We start from the raw sequence: 17396 nt of genomic DNA on the forward strand, positions 1-17396 counted from the left end.
CATGGACGTTGTCAACACTGTCCAGAGAGAGAGAGAGAGAGAGAGAGAGAGAGAAAGAGAAGAAAGAAAACCAGACAGATACTTCCTGAGTGGTATTGTGTGCATAGAATCAAGCCAGGTACCAAACCGAGTCGAGGCTAACTGTGAGGTGTGTCTTTTCCCCCAAGTGACTTTCAATTTATGAGAAACAGTGACTTCTACAATTGTAGCAAACACCTTCTACAATTGTAGCAAACGCTTTGGGCTTTATATGGTTTTTACCTGTGAATTGGCTCAGACAGAGCATCAGAGGGAAAGACACTGTAACAGTCCCACCTTGCTCTTCTGAGGGTGGCAGGAGTCAGTTTTGTCAGAGCACTGGGACAGATGCTCATGGCTGCTGCAGGTGCAGGAGCTGGAGTCTGTGATGTAGACATAGGGAAGACATCTCGCTCTAGTGGTTCATTAAGAACCGTGCTTCTAAGCCCCAGCAGGGATTAATCCTACCTGAAACATGGAGTTCAAAGCCTTACAGGTATTTATAGAGGTTAGAACAAGGAAGGTGATAGGGATTTGTTGATGCTAGCCTGGCTTAAACGCAATCTTGCCTTCCTTCCTTCTTTCTTTCTTTCTTTCTTTCTTTCTTTCTTTCTTTCTTTCTTTCTTTCTTTCTTTCTTTCTTTCTTTCAAAGACGTGTAGCCAGGCGGTGGTGGCAAATGCCTTTAATCTCAGTACTTGGGAGTCAGAGGCAGGCCAGCCTGGTCTACAAAGCTACACAGAGAAATCTTGTCTAGAAAAACGGAGAAAAAAAAAAAAGAAAAGACATGTTTCATTTTGTTGCCCAGGCTGAGCCCAAGTGGTCTTCCTGCTGCAGCCTGTGTGCCTGGTGAACGCCACTGTGCCTAGCTCAAAATGAATTTGAAAACTGAATTTGGTATTCATAACCATTGTACTGAGTGAAGTTGACCTTACTGGAAAGCGCCGCTTATGATTCCGTTTATGTGCGGTTCTGAATGGACAGGCTCATCTGTGGAGGAAGCAAATCAGAATAGCTGTTGCCTCTGGGTGGATCAGGGAGTGAGGGTTACACAGATGTTTCCATTTGTCAGACAGCTCAGATGTGTGCACTTCTATAGAAACACTGCTCAGTGCCTGTCCCAAAAAAGAAATGTTTAAAAAAAAATCAATGGCGGGCCAGGGGAGGAAAAGATGGCGTGGAATGGTACAGCCAATGGACAGGTGTTTGCTATTCCATTGACCTCTTGTCTGACATTGTCCGAGACATAAATTTTTTTTAGTGCCGTAAACAGGCAGTTTATTGGGAAAGGGAAAAACGCAGCATCCCCAGGGGTGGCCGTGGGCTAGTGGGCAGGGAATGCCAACACAGAAAAGTCAGTGGGCAGCACTCTCTCTAGAAGGAAGCAGCATATCCAGTCCTCTGTGGGTTCCTTCCTGGAAACCTGCCTGCTGTCCCCAGAGAAGGTCACAGGGATCATCCCAGTCTGCCTGGCGATAGATAGTTTGCTTGCTTTCAGCTTTCCTGGGCGCACTGTGAACTTTGGTTTCTTCCCTCTGTCACCTGCCACTGCCCGGTCCTCTTTCTGTCCCTTTGATCAGGAAACAGACCCTCCCCTTCCGTTTTGACTTTGACCACTGCCGCCACCCATCATCATCTCTTTCTCCTTATCTCCTCCCTGCTCTCTGGTTCCAGGTCTCTCTGTTCTGCAGGCGAGCACACAAAGGTGGACTCACCGAGGATCTCATTTCTCTTCCTCTTAGGGTTGTAAAGTGTCACCTGTGCCTTTTGTTCAAGGATGCGGGCTGGGCTGGAAATCCAAGGGTGCTCTCTCTGCCCTCCGGTGAAAGATAACCGCCCTGGGATCCCATGGATACTCATTTCAAAACAAATACAGTGACTCTGTGGTGAAGGGAGGGAGGGGTGGGACCCCAGAGGCACACGGAAGCCTCCTGGCAGGTTGAAGTTAAGTTGGGGAGGGTTTTGGTTCCTGTCCTAGAGGGTGAACTACCCACCCGGGGCGCTCACACTGATGAAGGTTCTGAATGTAGGTGCGCATATTCTGTGCACGCCACACTTCAGTGTTTTCAGAAAAGTCAGCTAGAGGTCTAAGCAAAGTTTTTTTTTTTGTTGTTGTTGTTTTTGGTTTTTGGTTTTTCGAGACAGGGTTTCTCTGTGGCTTTGGAGGCTGTCCTGGAACTTGCTCTGTAGACCAGGCTGGCCTCGAACTCACAGAGATCCACCTGCTTCTGCCTCCCAAGTGCTGGCATTAAAGGCGTGCGCCACCAACGCCCGGCGAGGTCTAAGCAAAGTTTAAAGCACAACAACAACAACAACAAAAAGCCTACCCATTTTATATAAAAATTCTTATTTCTAGATTTTTCTTTAGATGCTGGGAAAATGTGACAGGCAGTGTGGCAGTTGCTTAGGTCTGCGTGGTGACACCCCCTCCCCCCCAATCCCTTATTATGGTGACTTTCCGTCTCTTTACCATCCACTGTAAGTTGTTCAGGATGTGTGGCCAGCCTTATTATTGATGGTTTCCCTCCCAACCCCCTGAATTCTCGAGGCTTCTTAGAAGGCATGGGGGTTGGGGGTGGTTCACGTCTGGTTCTGTGCCAGGGCCTTGGGGCCCCATGCCATTCCAGGTCTGTTCCACCCCAACTGGTGGAAGTTGAGGTTAGTTTATGACCAACCCAGGCAGTTACTATATTTGTTCTTATGCGTTTAGCTCTGTCAATAATTTCCAACATGTGCATTCTATTTTAAAGTTACATTTCACAAATAGTCCTAGTTCAGGCTCGTGCCCTGCCTGGCATTCCATTGTCCCTTACCAAAAAATGCATATGTAATTGGGATGTGCCCCCCCCCAATGGCTGGCCAAGACTGACTTTGTATGGTGAACTTACAGCCGAGATTTTAATCAAGCTGCTCACGTTAATTGTGAACTGCGTGCCTCGGGGAGACATTTTGGTGCCCTCCTTGGAGACCCAGACCTGAGTGGAGACTGTGAATCTCACGCCTTCCTTTTCTCCACGTGGCCGCGTGACTCTCTGTGCTCTGTCTGCCACTGAGCTGCACCACCTCTGCCTTCTCACAGACGGGCAGTACCTTTTGCTCTTTTTTGTTTGTTTTTGTTGAAACAAGCTGTCCCCCGTGTATCCCTGGCTGGCCTGAAACTTGCTATGTAGACCAAATGGATTCACAGAGATCCTCCAGTTCATGCCTGCCGAGTGCTGGGGTTAAAGCTGTGTGCCCCTGAATCTGGCTCCTTTTTTTTTTTTTTTTTTTTTTTTTTTTTTGAGGTAGGGTTTCTCTGCGTAGTCCTGGTTGTCCTAGAATGCGCTCTGTAGCTCGGGCTGGCCTCGGACTCACAGAGATCCACCTGCTTCTGTCTCTCTGAGCGCTGGGATTATGCCTGCGTGCGTGCATGTGCGCACGCGCCAACGCTGCGTGACTTTTTTTTTTAGTTTTTAAAGCATTATTTATTGTTATAAGTATGCACATTTGACTGCTTGTATGTAAGTATACCACGTGCATGACTGGTGACATTTGAGGCCTGAGGTAGTGGGTGTAGGTCCTCTGGAACCGGAGTCACAGGTAGATGTCAGCCGCTGTATGGGTGCTGGGAACTGAATTTGGGTCCCTCTGCTAGAGTACCAAGAGTTCTTAACAGCTGAGCCACCTCTGGTCCCTGCATTAAACAGAGCAACAGAAGCAAAAACTCCAAACTACAGATTCACCACCACCCACCCAAGAAAGGAAGGAAGGAAGGAAGGAAGGAAGGAAGGAAGGAAGGAAGGAAGGAAGGAAAGAAAGATGAAAAGTCACCTATAAAAGCAGCTTCATGGTCTCTCTTTTCCATCTTCCTCTCTCGGGCTGGGTGGCCGCTGTCACCATGAAGGGTCGGGCTGTGCAGTTTCAGCGGGTACAAGATCTACCCAGGGTACGGGCGGCGCTACGCCAGGACCCACGGGAAGGTTTTCCAGCTACTTGATGCGAAATGCGAGTCCGCATTCCTTTCCAGAAGGAATCCTCGGCAGATAAACCGGACTGTCCTCTGTAGAAGAAAACACACACACAAAAGGACCGTCGGAAGAAATTCGAAAGAAAAGAACTCGTCGGGCAGTCAGATTCCAGTGTGCTGTCACTGGTGCAGCCCCTTACTGATGCCATGGCCAAGAGGAGTCCGAAACCAGACGTCAGGAAAGCTCAGCGAGAGCAGGCTACCTGTGCTGCCAAAGAAGCAAACAAGGCTAAGCAGGCATCCAAGCAGACAGCAATGGCTGCTGCCAGGGCCCCTACAGAAGCAGCACCGAAACAAAAAGACTGTGAAGCCTGTGAACGTCTCTGCTCCCCGAGTTGGTGGAAAACACTAACTTGGTAGATCAGAGTTTCAAATAAAGTTCTATCTAACGCTTAAAGAAAACAAAAACAAAAACAGGGCTGGAGAGATGGCTCAGAGGTTAAGAGCACTGACTGCTCTTCCAGAGGACCCGAGTTCAATTCCCAGCAACCCCATGGTGGCTCACAACCATCTGTAATGACATATGGCGCCCTCTTCTGCCATGCAGATATGAATGCAGGCAGAATACTGTATATATAATAAATAAAGCTTAGAAAAACAAATAAAATAAAAAACAGCTTCATGTTGCATGTGCCCCCCTTGGGTGAATGGGTAGGGACGCCCCTGTTAGTTTTAGGTCCATTTTTAACAAGTCAAGCTCACCACAGATGGTGTTAAATGAAAAGAACTCATGGACTTTCCACCCATTAACCTTTTTGAAACGTTTACACACACATTCCGTGCTGAGTAAACCACTCTAGAGTCTGTGTATAATAATTGGTGTGAGCCGGGCGTTGGTGGCGCACGCCTCTAATCCCAGCACTCGGGAGGCAGAGGCAGGCGCATCTCTGTGAGTTCCAGGACAGCCTCCAAAACAACACAGAGAAACCCTGTCTTGAAAAACCAGGGGGGAAAAAATTGGTGTGATCCAGGAAGTACTAAACACAGGCTAGTTTGACCACCGCGTCTCTTAGTCTCTTTTCTAGAATGTCAGAGGCCCAAGGAGCATGTGTCCCTTGCAGGCCTGCCCCCCCACCCCCCTCTTCCACAAGATACCCCAAGGTCCACCCGATGTTTGGCTGTTTCCATCAGTTGCTGGGTGAAGCCTCTTGATAACAATTGGGTGAGGCAGTGCTCCATGAGTATAGCAGAAGACCACTAGGAGTCGCTTCATTGACTTTATTTGGTTCTATACTAGGTCCCTGGGCCGTCCACCCTCTGGGTCCTGGCCCTCCAGGCTCTTATAAAGTAAGGGTCTCAAGTTGGATCGGTCATCGGTTGGCCAGCCCCATTAATTCCTGTGCCACCTTTGTCCCAGCCTATCTTGTAGGCAGGGCCAAATGTAGACCAGATGTTACGTGGCTGGGCTGGTGTCCTAGTCCCCTCCACTAGGAAGTCTTGTCTGGTTACAGGAGATGACCAGTTCAGGTTACATATCCACTAGCCGACTAGGGCAGCCGTACAGTGTGCCCACCTCCTGGGAACTCTTCAGCCACAGGAGTCCACCCTCTTACAATTCTGGGGCCCTGGAGTTAAGACCTTGCGGGTCGGCAGCTTTGGCTTCAGAAGCTACTCTCCCTCGTTGGGAATGGCTACCCCCGGCTGCCCGTCTTTCCCTGGGTTGTGTATGTCCGTCCCTGTGAGTGTCTGGGTGTGTGTCCCGTCTGTCCAGCCCTGTCCTCTCTTCTCTCCTCTTCCATGGGTGAACTCACAGCGTACGTGTGGGAGGTCGGAGGACGATGTGAGGAGTCAGCTCTCCCCTTCTACCATGTGGGCTCGGGGGGACTGGACTCAGGTCGCCTGGTTTGGTAGCAAGGACCGCCGCCCGTTGAGCCGTCCCACCAGCCCACCCCCTCTTTCTACAGACACACCAGTCAGGTGGAGTAGGGCTCCTCCTGATAGCCTTCTTCTAAAACTTGGCTTCTTTCAACACCCTGCTTCCAAACACCTCGACACCCCGAGATCAAGGCTTCAGCACTGAGAATTCAACGGGGGGGGAAGTACGTCGTGCAGTCTGACCAAAGGCGCTGCTCAGTCGCCTAACTCAAGACGCGTGTCTCCACCCTCTGCTGATAGGCGTGCTACCAAGGCTGAGGCTGCTGCCATTACTAGGTGTGTCCTGTGGGTAAACTCTGGGCGAGGCCCTGCTAAATTAATCACCTGGCTTCATACGGTTGTTAGAAACATCTTTACTGGCTAGGGAACTCTTGGACATCAGACCCCACCCAAGCTGAACCAGAGTCAGGACTCAAAACCCAAGCCTGGTTGCCCCGTGTTACTACGTGTGCAGTCAGATCCGAAAATCTTCCTTCACAGTTAAAAAGTTGTGATTGGATTCAGGGGTGGGGGTTCCGGTGGGACTGGGCTTAGGGAGGGCTGGGTGTGGGGTGGCATTATTCTAGACAGGGTCTCTCACTGAACCTTAAACTCAACAATTTCCGTAGGCTGCCCAGTGAGCTCCGGGACCTGCCTGGCTCTAATCCACATTCCACACCCTGACCCCAGTGCTAGAGTGTGTGGATGTACCACCATGCCTGGCTTCTCTCTCTCTGTCTCTCTCTCTGTCTCTGTCTCTCTCTATGTCTCTGTCTCTGTCTCTCTCTCTCTCTCTCTCAGTGTGGGTTCTGGACACCTAATCCCAGGTCTGTGTGCTTGCAAGACAGGTACTTTACTGGTCAAATCATCTCCAGAGCCCTCACAGCGCATTCTATTAGGCCTGAGTTGCAGGACAGTTTGGGGAGACATCTACATCCACCAAAATCTGTTCTTTCCGCTCAACGTTTCTTGGCTGGCTTCGGTGGGATATGCTACATATTTATTGATGTGGGGATATTTGCTTGCACAATAGCCTGGGGAGGGAGGCGTCTGCAATCTGGCAGCAAAAAGTATGTCTACATTTTATTCCAGGGACTGCCCCTCTCCTAGAAGCTTGTTCCTCTCCCCCCCCACCCCCAAAAGGATATCCATCATTTTAATTGCATGTTACTCTTTCTTTGGGCACAAGTTTATTTCGTTTTGCTTTTGCTTTTTCCTGTGGTGGTCGGTTGGGTGCCTCCCCTTGCCCCGCCCCCTGCTTGGCAGAGAGAGGGGGAGAGAGAAAGGGGGGGATAGTTTTCTAAATGGATCACTTCTTATAGTGATAGGGTTTTTAGCACCTAAGTATCTGGTTTTCCAGTGTTCTATATGTTAGGCTCTTAACCTTTTGGGAGCAGAAGGCGAAGTGTGCCCCTTGTCTGGCTGGCCTAGGTAGCACGGTGCAGACTGTTCAAGACCCATTGTAAGACAGGCTGTTGGTGTTCACAGAAGGCCTGCCTTCTATTCTTGGCCCAAAGTAGCCTCCTGAAAACTGTAACCTACGTACCTCATGCTTTGTTTGTCCCATCTGTCAAGTGCAAGTTTCTAGATCACGCCTGGGTTCTTAACCTGGGAACTTGGCTGCTGGACCCAGGCCCGGCTACTGGGGCCTCCAAAGCTGTCCTCATTGGGAGCTTGTCTGACTGGGCTGCATGAAGGAGGGTTGTACTTTAGTTCTGGGGTGTTTTGTTTGTTTGGTTTTTGTTTTTCGAGACAGGGTTTCCTTGTGGCTTTGGAGGCTGTCCTGGAACTCACTTTATAGACCAGGCTGGCCTCAAACTCACAGAGATCCGCCTGCCTCTGCCTCCCTCCCGAGTGCTGGGATTAAAGGCGTGCGCCACCACCAACTCCCGACTCTAGGATATTTTAAAGCTATCTCATAATTTGTTTAGCCGCTAACTTCTTAATTGGTCACTTCTAACAAATATGTATATGCGTTAGGTGTATCCATATGTCATTATCACGTTCATTACAAAATGGTGATTTCTCAATGTCACGCACAAATGTCTGGTTTGTCTACAAGAACCTTCTGTTTTTTTTTTCCTCACTTGATTGAGAAGCCACTGTAGGTGTGTTTGGTAGATCTCTCTGTCAGCTGGTGTACCCCTTCTGCGCTTGCATTCCAACGTATCAAGCCCCTTTCCTGGAGCTGGCTAACTCAGAGAGTTAAGCATCTCCTCCTAAACAGTTAGTGGCCTTCCAGCCTGGTCTACAGAGTGAATTCCAGGACAGGCTTCAAAGCTACACAGAGAAACCCCATCTTGAAAACCACCTAAAAAAAAAAGAGAGAGAATAAGGAATAAGTTTGTTTATCCTGCTCTCCTTTGTTTCCAAGCAGGTGATACTCAAGTTAACATCACCGTATGGTGTTTCTTGAGAAACTTGGCTTCAATTTGAAAAAAAGTTGATACGTATGAAATCTTTTCTGTACACACATATGCTGCACACACATGCCCTGTCTGTGTCTGTGTCTGTGTCTGTGTCTGTGTCTTATCCTGCTTATCTGTTCTTACACAATAAACTTCTCAGAGTGCTCTGGGCCTTAAGTGGCCATTTCTTAGTGGATCTTTTTTGTGGATTATGTTGGTCAAGAATTGAAGCTGAGGCCAGACTCCTTTAATCCCAGCACTCGGGGGAGCAGAGGCAGGCGGATCTCTGTGAGTTCGAGGCCAGCCTGGTCTACAGAGTGAGTTCCAGGACAGCCTCCAAAGCTACACAGAGAAACCCTGTCTCGAAAAACAAACAAACAAAAACAAAACAAAAAAGAATGAGTGTCTTGACCATGGATGAATGACTGAATGAAAAATATTACATGTGCATACCTGTGCCCACATTTATACATACTATTACATAACATTAATCCCAGCACTCGGGAGGCAGAGGCAGGTGGATCTCTGTGAGTTCGAGGCCAGCCTGGTCTACAGAGCGAGTTCTAGGACAGCCTCCAAAAAAATACAGAGAAACTCTGTCTCAAAAAAACCAAAAAAAATAAAAAAAGAAAAAAGAAAAAAAAAAGAAAGAAAAAGAAGAAAAGAATTGAACTTGAGCTCAGCTGGTGTTGTCTTCTGCCCTTGGGGGTATCTGCTGAGGTTCCCCAGAGATGCTCAGTTGAATGACCAGGGTGGGGTGGAACCCTCATGTGTTTGGGTGACGGGAAGGCTGGCCCAGCTGGGGTAGTTTGAAGGCATGATAAAGGAAGTCCATGAATGCCCAAATAAAAGAATAATGGATATTTATTTGGGGGACACTCACACAGTGAAGATAAATTCTGCACCTGGAGGCACAGGATGCAGGATGCTCAGACTACAACAAGAGAGAGAGAGAGAGAGAGAGAGAGAGAGAGAGAGAGAGAGAGAGAGACAGAGAGAGAGACAGAGAGAGAGACAGAGAGAGAGAGAGAGAGAGAGAGAGAGAGAGAGAGAGAGAGAGAGAGACCCCCTCCTCTTCCTTATAAGGGATCACATCAAACACCAAAGCCATACCCTAAGGCCAGCACCTCAAATCTGTTGTCCAGAAACAAGATGCCACTATAATAGTTGCTGGTGAGCATGGCAGCCTCAGAGTAGGTAGGTAGACTTTTTACATGCTGGATGGCCCTTCCTCCAGAGCAAGCAGCCCCGAGGGGCTGCTATGCCAGTTTCTTCCAGAGTCAAGGGAAGGGAAAGGCCCTCTCTTCTCCTCCCTCTCCCTCTCCCTCTCCCTCTCCCCTTCCCTTTTCAAGTCCCCATATACTCTGTTCATCTTATTGTAGCTGTTGTTGATGTTTTGAGACAGGGTCCCTCTGGGCTGGTCCAGGCTGGTCTCAAACTCCCACTGTTACTGTTTCCAGCCTTCGGAGTGCTGGGTCTACAAGCACTGTCACACCTGCTTCTTGCTTGTGTTTTTGTTTTGGGGAATGGCATTGTGGCCTAAAACTAGGGACAGTTTTCCGGTCTCACCCTTTCTATGTTCTGACTTTTGCCTGTCTTTTGGCAGGAGACAGAAACCACTGTGTGGGAGGCATCGGCCTCCAAGGCCACCCGGCACATCTCCCGTCCCTGTCCCACCTGCTAGGGTACTTAGAGAGATTTTTGGGACAGAAGCACTATGACACAGTGTCCGGCAAATGGGATGCCCCCAGGCCATGGCGTTAGGGAGGTCTCTGTCAGTGGGGTAGTGTATCAGGCAGTGAGGAGTCCACAACAGCATGCATGAAGATCCTTCTGGAGAGTTGGAAATGTGTTTGAAGTGTTGCAGGGCATCTCCCCTCCCCAAAAATGAGCTTTGTGGTTCTTTTTTTTACCCTTTTCCAGCACCTTGAGTAATAATAAGTGGGAGGCCCCTCCCTTAGACTCTAACTCAGGAGTTGTATCTAGCGTCTCTGGGTGGAAGCATAGGCTGTCAGATGTGGAGCTCACCAGCAGGCGTTATATATCCTCACTGGAGTGAGAGAAGGCTCAAGGGGTCTGAAGTGTGGCTCAGCGGAGAACATTCGCCTTGAGTATGTGAGACCCTCGGTTTGATCCTCGACACCCTTCCACCCCCCACCCCCAAGGAAGTAAGCATAGGATCCAGGCCAGTAGAACCCTGTGGTCCTCCCTGCATCCTGCGAGGGAGGGGCAAAGGGAAGAGCCTAGGGCACTGAATCTCTGCCCAGATCTAAACACAGCTTGGCCCAAAGACAGCTTATCACCGGGAACAGGCTGGTCAATAGCTGATCGATAATACAACACAGAGCCTCCATGCTCTCTATTGATCTCTCCATTAGTTGACGCTAGGCATGGCTGTGACTCTGGGGTGGGACAGCTCTCAGGCCTTTCCCAGACTCCCTAGCTCATCCAGGGCCCTCGCAGTGGCCCAAGAGGGTCACGTGGACTTAGCAGCCACACCCCTTCCACTGACTGGCCAGCTGAGATGTAAAGCCTGCTTTTAAAAGCGTTCTCGCTTCCTTGTTTTCAAAATTAAGAGCAGTTGGTAATGTTGCTTCCTCTGATTTCCGAGAGATTGACAGCAGCCAGGCAAATCAGGAAATTAATCACATGCGCTCCGCTTTACCAGAATTCAATTTCTGGGAGCCGCCCGGACTGCTGCTGCTCAGTTCCCTACAGCGTCTCGGCTTCTGTGTCAGTGTGTGAGCACAGAACCCACTTTCCACACTGCTGTGACTTCCCAGCTGGCCAAAGGCGAGCTGCCTCTCCTACCCTGAGATCTGCAGGTAGCGTTTGGTATTCATGTGTCAAATTGGGCTCAAGAAGAATTTCTGGATCTCTTCTTTTTCTCTACTTAAAAAAAAGAAGACCACCACCACCAACAACAACAAAACTACCTTCCCTCCCTCCCTGCTTTTCCTCCATCCTTCACCTCCCTCTCCTTCCCCCTCCCCAAAGCAAGGTCTGACCATGTAGCTCTGGCTGGCCTGGAACTTGCTGTGTAGACCAGACTGGTTTTAAACTCACAGAGATTCATATCTTCCTTTGCCTCTCAAGTGCTGGGATTAAAGGCAGTTGTCACCATGCCCAGTGCTCCCGTCCTTTTTAAGACAGTCTTACTGTGTAGCCCAGATTGGCCCCAAGCGTGTGACCATCCTATGTAGGCCCCCTGTGTACTGGGATTAAAGGCATGCACTACCATTCTCATTGATAAATATTTCTTGTTTGCAGGACACTTAGCATGCATTCAGAGCCAAGGTGAATGTGGTGGGCTGGGAAGCCATGGGGTAAGACAGAAAGAACTCTGCACTAAAAGACAGGAAGCCTGGGGGTTCCAAGGCTTGTTTTGCCAGTTATACATTGTATAATCTGGCCATGTGACTTGTGTAAGGCCTAGTCTCCTTTTCTGAGGGAAGAGGCATTATTTTGAGATAGGGTGGCCTTGAACTTGGGAACTTCCTGTCTCAGCCTTCTAAGTGCAGTGATTACAAGTGTACATCCCTCAATGGCTTACAGTTCAGTTTTTAGTCACCAAATCTTGCTAATGGCTGAAATAGTGATTTTCTTCTTTTTTAAATAAAGATTTTTTATTTTATGTGTTTTCTTGCTTGTGTGTGTGCACATACACACCACATAGGCACACACGAACACACAGACACCATACATATACACATACCACACACATGCACACAGGCACACACAGACAAACATACCACACAGACACACAGACACACACACCACAGGCACACACAGACAAACATATCACATAGACACACAGATACACACCCACCACAAGCTCACACACACATACCACACACATGCACACACACAGACACACACACACATGTGCGCACACACACACAGACATACACATACATATGAACACACAGATAATACACATACACATGAACACACACGGGCACACAGACACCACACACATATACACACACTCACCCCCCCACACACACACATACACAGGTACCATGTGCCAGCTTGGTGCTTGCAGAGGCCAGAAGAGGACATTGTATTTCCTGGAACTTGTGGATGCTGGGAACTGAATCTGGGTTCTCTCTGCAAGAGCAGCCAGTGTCTTAATCTCTGAGCCATCTGTCTAGTTGCTGACGTGGTATTTCTGTTTGATAATTTCAGTCGTTTGTGTTTACGACAGCCTTGTCTTCTTTGTGTATGATGGCTTTGCTGTATTGACAGTGGGGGCTTTTCTAGTCATTATATGTTACTACCACAAAATACTCAAAAGTAATTACTTGCAGGAGAGGAAGCTTTATTCGGGCCCATGTTTGTACAGGTTACAGTCCAAGACCAGCTGGTCCCATTGCTTTGAGCCTGTAGTAAGCAGGTGCGTATCATGCATGGTAGGATCAGGTGGCGGGGAAAAAATCATTTATACCACGAGGCAGAAAACAGAAAACAGATGGGAGTGGGGTGGGGTTCTGTAAACTCCTTCAAGGGCACATCCCCAGTGACCCGAGGACTCCTGACTAGCCGGCACCCCCCCCAAAAAAAACCCCTGAAGGTAAACTTCTAACAGTGTCACTCTGGGAGCCAAGTCCTTAACACATGGGGGAACATGTGTTTGGGGGACATGCCTAGGCCTCTTGTTGTGCGTGTGTCTCTAACAGAGGGCCAGTTTCCTACAAAGGTTCGTATAAACGGGCAGGTTGGGGCTCATTGGTGGTAGAACATGTCTATTAGGTCAGACCCTGGGGCCAGGCACCACACTGAAGAGGAAAATGGGGAGTGGATATCCTGAAGAGACATTCTGGCCTCTCCTTTTGCTCATAAGACTATTGAAACAACGATTCATAGGAGTTAAAATTTCCTCCAGGGACCTCACACTGGGAGAAGGAAAAATGTTGAAGCCAGTGCCAGCCAGGGGAGCAGCTTGAGTCTAACCCAGAAGACATTTCATACCTCTCTGACAACGGCTGGCGGGAGAGACTGGGACCCCCCCCCCCTTGACCAGGACAGCTTGACTGTATGTCATTCTTACCTCCCTACCCTATTTAAACCTAAGCCTTATGCCAGGACCCTGAAGATGGGCTCGGGATGGAGGTGGGCGGTGTCACTGGTGCGCTCTGTTCTGATTAGCAGCGTGGCCACAATGAGGAACTCTCCTTTCTGAGTTGAGATGGTTAGGGTCACTTGGTGTGTGTGTGTGTGTGTGTGTGTGTGTGTGTGTGTGTGTGTGTGTGTGTGTGTGTGTGTGTGTGTGTGTGTCTCACAGAGAGCTAGTTTCTTACTCTAGCAGCTCTGCCCACAGAAGGCAGGAAGGAAAGACAAGCAAAAAGAGAAAGAAAACTGGCAAGTAAGGCAGTTTTGAGAGAGCTAGTGAGTAATCATGAAAGTAATACCTCTCAGAAACTATGGGCTCTAGCCCTGAGGCAGGGGCCGTCTGAGAACTACCCGCTCTGATGCCAGCTACGAGATCCCAGGTAGGGCTCTGAGACTGGCACATTAGAAAAGGAAACTGATCTTAGAGATCAAGGTAGGTTTTCAAAAATCCTACACGGGACTAACCTCAGTCCTTCTTTTGGTGGGATTAGTAGACCCCAGATACCTTGTGCTTCGGTAAGCATTTGACTAAAAGCACATGGCGGTATGCCTGCATCCTGGGGGGAAGGGGAGGGAGGCTTGGGTGAATCCTGTTCTGTTGGGGGAGAGGCACCAGCTGACGTGCATGCCCACCTGCTTTCCCGCTGATACAACCAAGCCGTTGAGCGAGATTGACAGAGCAGATGAGAGCATTACGGTCTTCTCGAGAGTGACAGAAGTCACGCTCCGTTTGCGGGAGGGAGTGGTAGAGCTGGGTTCCTGATGCGGCGTGTGACCCTGCAGAGGCACAGGGCGCAGGCCTTTGCAGAACCGGGTTGGAAGCCCCTCACCACATGGGTGCCCTTAATGAGGCACTGAGGGTCCAGTGCTCCAGGACTCCTCCACTCAGGCCTGCCTTTGGCATGTTGTAAAAATGAGATGGAGAACTGAGAGATGGGACGACAGGCCTGAACTCTTACAGTACTTAACGTAGAACTGATCTCAGGCCAATTTAAGGGTGAGGAAACTTAATGGTAGCAGATTCGAAAACAACAACAACAACAAAAACCCAGCTGTTCATAGGTTCAGGGATCATGAGCGTGGAGGCTGGGATCAGGGCTGGGGTGCAGCTAGTATAACACTTGTTTTGTTTGTTCAGGACCCTGGGTTTGTGATCCCCAGCACTGCAAAATCATATTTCAAACCTCTCATCTTGCCGTTTTGTTTTTAAACGCTTGCACGGGAATCCAAACTTTGTATATTTTGTGACACATGCCTGCAGTCTTGTCACTAGCGAGTGGAGGCGGGAGCACCATAGTCCCAGCCAGAACTCCATAGTACCGCCTCATCTAAATAAAGTAAAATAAAGCCCCTGACTGTTCTGGAACTGGCTGTGGAGACCAGGCTGGCCTCAGACTCTGAGATTCCCCCCTGTGCCTCTGCCTCCCGAGGGTTGGGATTAAAAGCGGTGGAATATGATTTATAAAATGTGGTGTCACGTGTGTTAGAGAAGATAGGGGGGTCTGTGTGTGGGGGGAGGGGGGTGATGCTTGTACTAGAGTTTTGCTCTCAGGTCCCAGGCGGCGATAGAAAATTCCTAACACAATCAGAATGGGGAGGTCAGACCCCTGAAACAGTGGTCGTTTGAAAGCTTTTGTGGGGACTGAGAATTTTCCATAGTCTACATCAGCGCTAATGCTTGTTTGTGTCAGCCTGCAAATCTCAGATGGCAAATGATGAACGGGGAAGGGTGCTGGCCCCAGGGTCTGACTCGATGTAGGTGAGGAGGATGGGAATGGGGTAGGAGGAGAGCTCCTAAGGCAAAGGAAGAACTCAAGTCCAGCTCTGCAGGTAGGGGCTGCTGTGGAAAGTGGCATGGACGTCGTTCTTGGAGGGTATCGGGCTTTAGAACCAGACTGGAATTCAGGGTGCTTGAAAGGCCCTAGGGTGGGGCAGAACTTGTTAGAATTTGTGCAAGGATGGTTTTGCAAAGCCCCTGTTCAGGCTGGAGGGTGCCCACACTTAGCCTCCCCGGTGGGTGCTTCGGAGCAGGGAAGGATGTCTTGAATAGCAGCTTCTATCCGAGGGGCAGAGAAAAGGTGCCGGGACCACCCGGGACTATTGCCGTCGTCTGGGAACAAGGTGATGTGCTCTGGCCTGTGCTGGAGAAGGAAGGTGGGCACACGGGCACGTACCATGCGATGGGTGGGGAGCAGGGACTCTTCCCTGGTTGCTTTCGTTGTTCAGGCCCCTTGCTTTTCCAGTTGAGCTCCCCGCGAGAACGTGCACACTCATTCGCCGAGCGGTCGGCACACAGCTCAGCTGGCTTTGAAATCTACCCCGGGAGCCTGACATTTTCTGTTTTGGAGACTGAGATCTGGACGGGGGGGGTCCCCTCATCTTTTTCTCTACAGCTAGGTTTGACCTGTCTATGTTACAGCTGGGGACAGGTTGCAAGTCAGACAACGCCAGTGGTATCTTATCTAAGGTCACGAACTTCCTTTACTTAGGGCGTGCAGTGAAGACATCAAGCCGTCCAGCAGTCTCCCTTATCAGAAGCAGGGCCGGGAACCAGTGAGTCAGCTTGGTAGCCTCCTGGCTGGCTAGCAGAGGCTCTCCCTTTCCCTGGTAGCTGTCTGTCTGCCTGCCCACCCCGACTTCGGTTGGCAACTGCGGGGCTCTTATGCAGCTTTTAATGAGCTTGTTATTTTCAGCTCCTATCAAATCAGAGGGAGCAGCTACAAAGAGGCTCACTGATCAAAGCTGCTGGTCCTTGGGGGGAAGAAACGATAATGTCGATATGGGAGGCATAAGAATTAGGGCTGTGAGAACTCAAGGCAGAACTTACTGGAGCCTGATGTATTGGGAGAGGACTCGGCATATAAGTCTGTTGGCAGGCAAGGGCATCACTGCGTTCTAGAGCCGCTGGCCAGGCCGCCTCAGAGGGCAGGGAGTACGTGCTGTGTGTGTGTGTGTGTGTGTGTGTGTGTGTGCGTGCGTGCGTGTGCTAAGCTGCTTTGCACAACTTGCTTCTCAGCAAGTGCTCATTTACCCAGGGCTTCCTGCGGTGAGCAGGGAAGAGCTGTCCCGGTGTCATACTGTTTATTTAGGCTTTGAGAGGAAGTTCCATTTTTGTTTCTTATTGTTTGTGTATGTGCGTGCCTGAGTGTAGGTTTGCACATGTGAGTGCATTACCGGTGGAGGCCAGAAGAGGGTGTTGGACCTCCAGGAGCTGGAGTTGCAGGCATGTGTAGGCATCCCAACATAGGCGCTGGGAACAAACTTGTGTCCTCTGGAAGAGCAGCAAATGCTCTTAAATTTGCTGAGCCATCTCTTTAGTTCAGGTTTAAATTTTTTTTTTAATTTTTGTTTTGTGACGTCTTACTATGTAGTCCTTGCAGGTGCGGAACTTAAGCTGTAGACCAGGCCTGTCCACAGATCTACCAACCTCTGACACACAGATATTGGAATTAATGTCATTCGCCACCGTGCAGGGCTTTTTTGTTTTGTTTTGTTTTTTGAGATATGAGCTCATGTAGCCGTGTCTAGCCTAGAACTCACAGCAGACAGAGCATGGCTCTGTCACCCAAGGTTAGGATACAGATTTGCACCACCACAGTCTCTAACTTTCTAACCCCCCCTCCCCCACTACATCTCTAGGACTTGGAAAGGTGGTCAGAAGTTGATGAACGGATCAGCAAAATGCTTGTTAAATGACTGAACGACTAAATCTGGCACAGATGGGGGAGACCTGGTTTATTTTAAAGCACCAAGGATGACTTCCACAGTAACTTATCTCCTATGGTAACCATTAGACAGCACTTCACATAATTGCGACAAAATTGTGTTTAGGTAAATGGCCTTGCAATCGCCGTTGGTTCCCTAGGTGCTGGTTCTCGGAACACAGAATTGGGAAATGTTGCAGTGAGCGTATTCTCGTGTTTAGATGTGCCTGTTGCGTGTGATACACCGACAGTCTGTGGTTGGTGCCGTAGCGCAAGCCCATCCCCTGCCATTTCC

The 17396-nt window shown here is 49.5% G+C and overlaps 1 protein-coding gene and 1 pseudogene across 5 annotated transcripts in view; both read left to right on the forward strand.

The window, feature by feature from the left end:
* Epb41l4b (erythrocyte membrane protein band 4.1 like 4B) overlaps positions 1 to 17396 on the forward strand; it is a 153079-nt gene that overhangs the window by 20825 nt on the left and 114858 nt on the right. The gene's annotated exons all lie outside the window — the stretch shown is intronic.
* On the forward strand, positions 2465 to 4503 carry LOC121138900 (annotated as a pseudogene).

The sequence above is a fragment of the Mesocricetus auratus genome, unplaced genomic scaffold (genome assembly GCF_017639785.1).
Source record: "Mesocricetus auratus isolate SY011 unplaced genomic scaffold, BCM_Maur_2.0 Super-Scaffold_6730, whole genome shotgun sequence".
NCBI classification, from domain to species: Eukaryota; Metazoa; Chordata; class Mammalia; order Rodentia; family Cricetidae; genus Mesocricetus; species Mesocricetus auratus.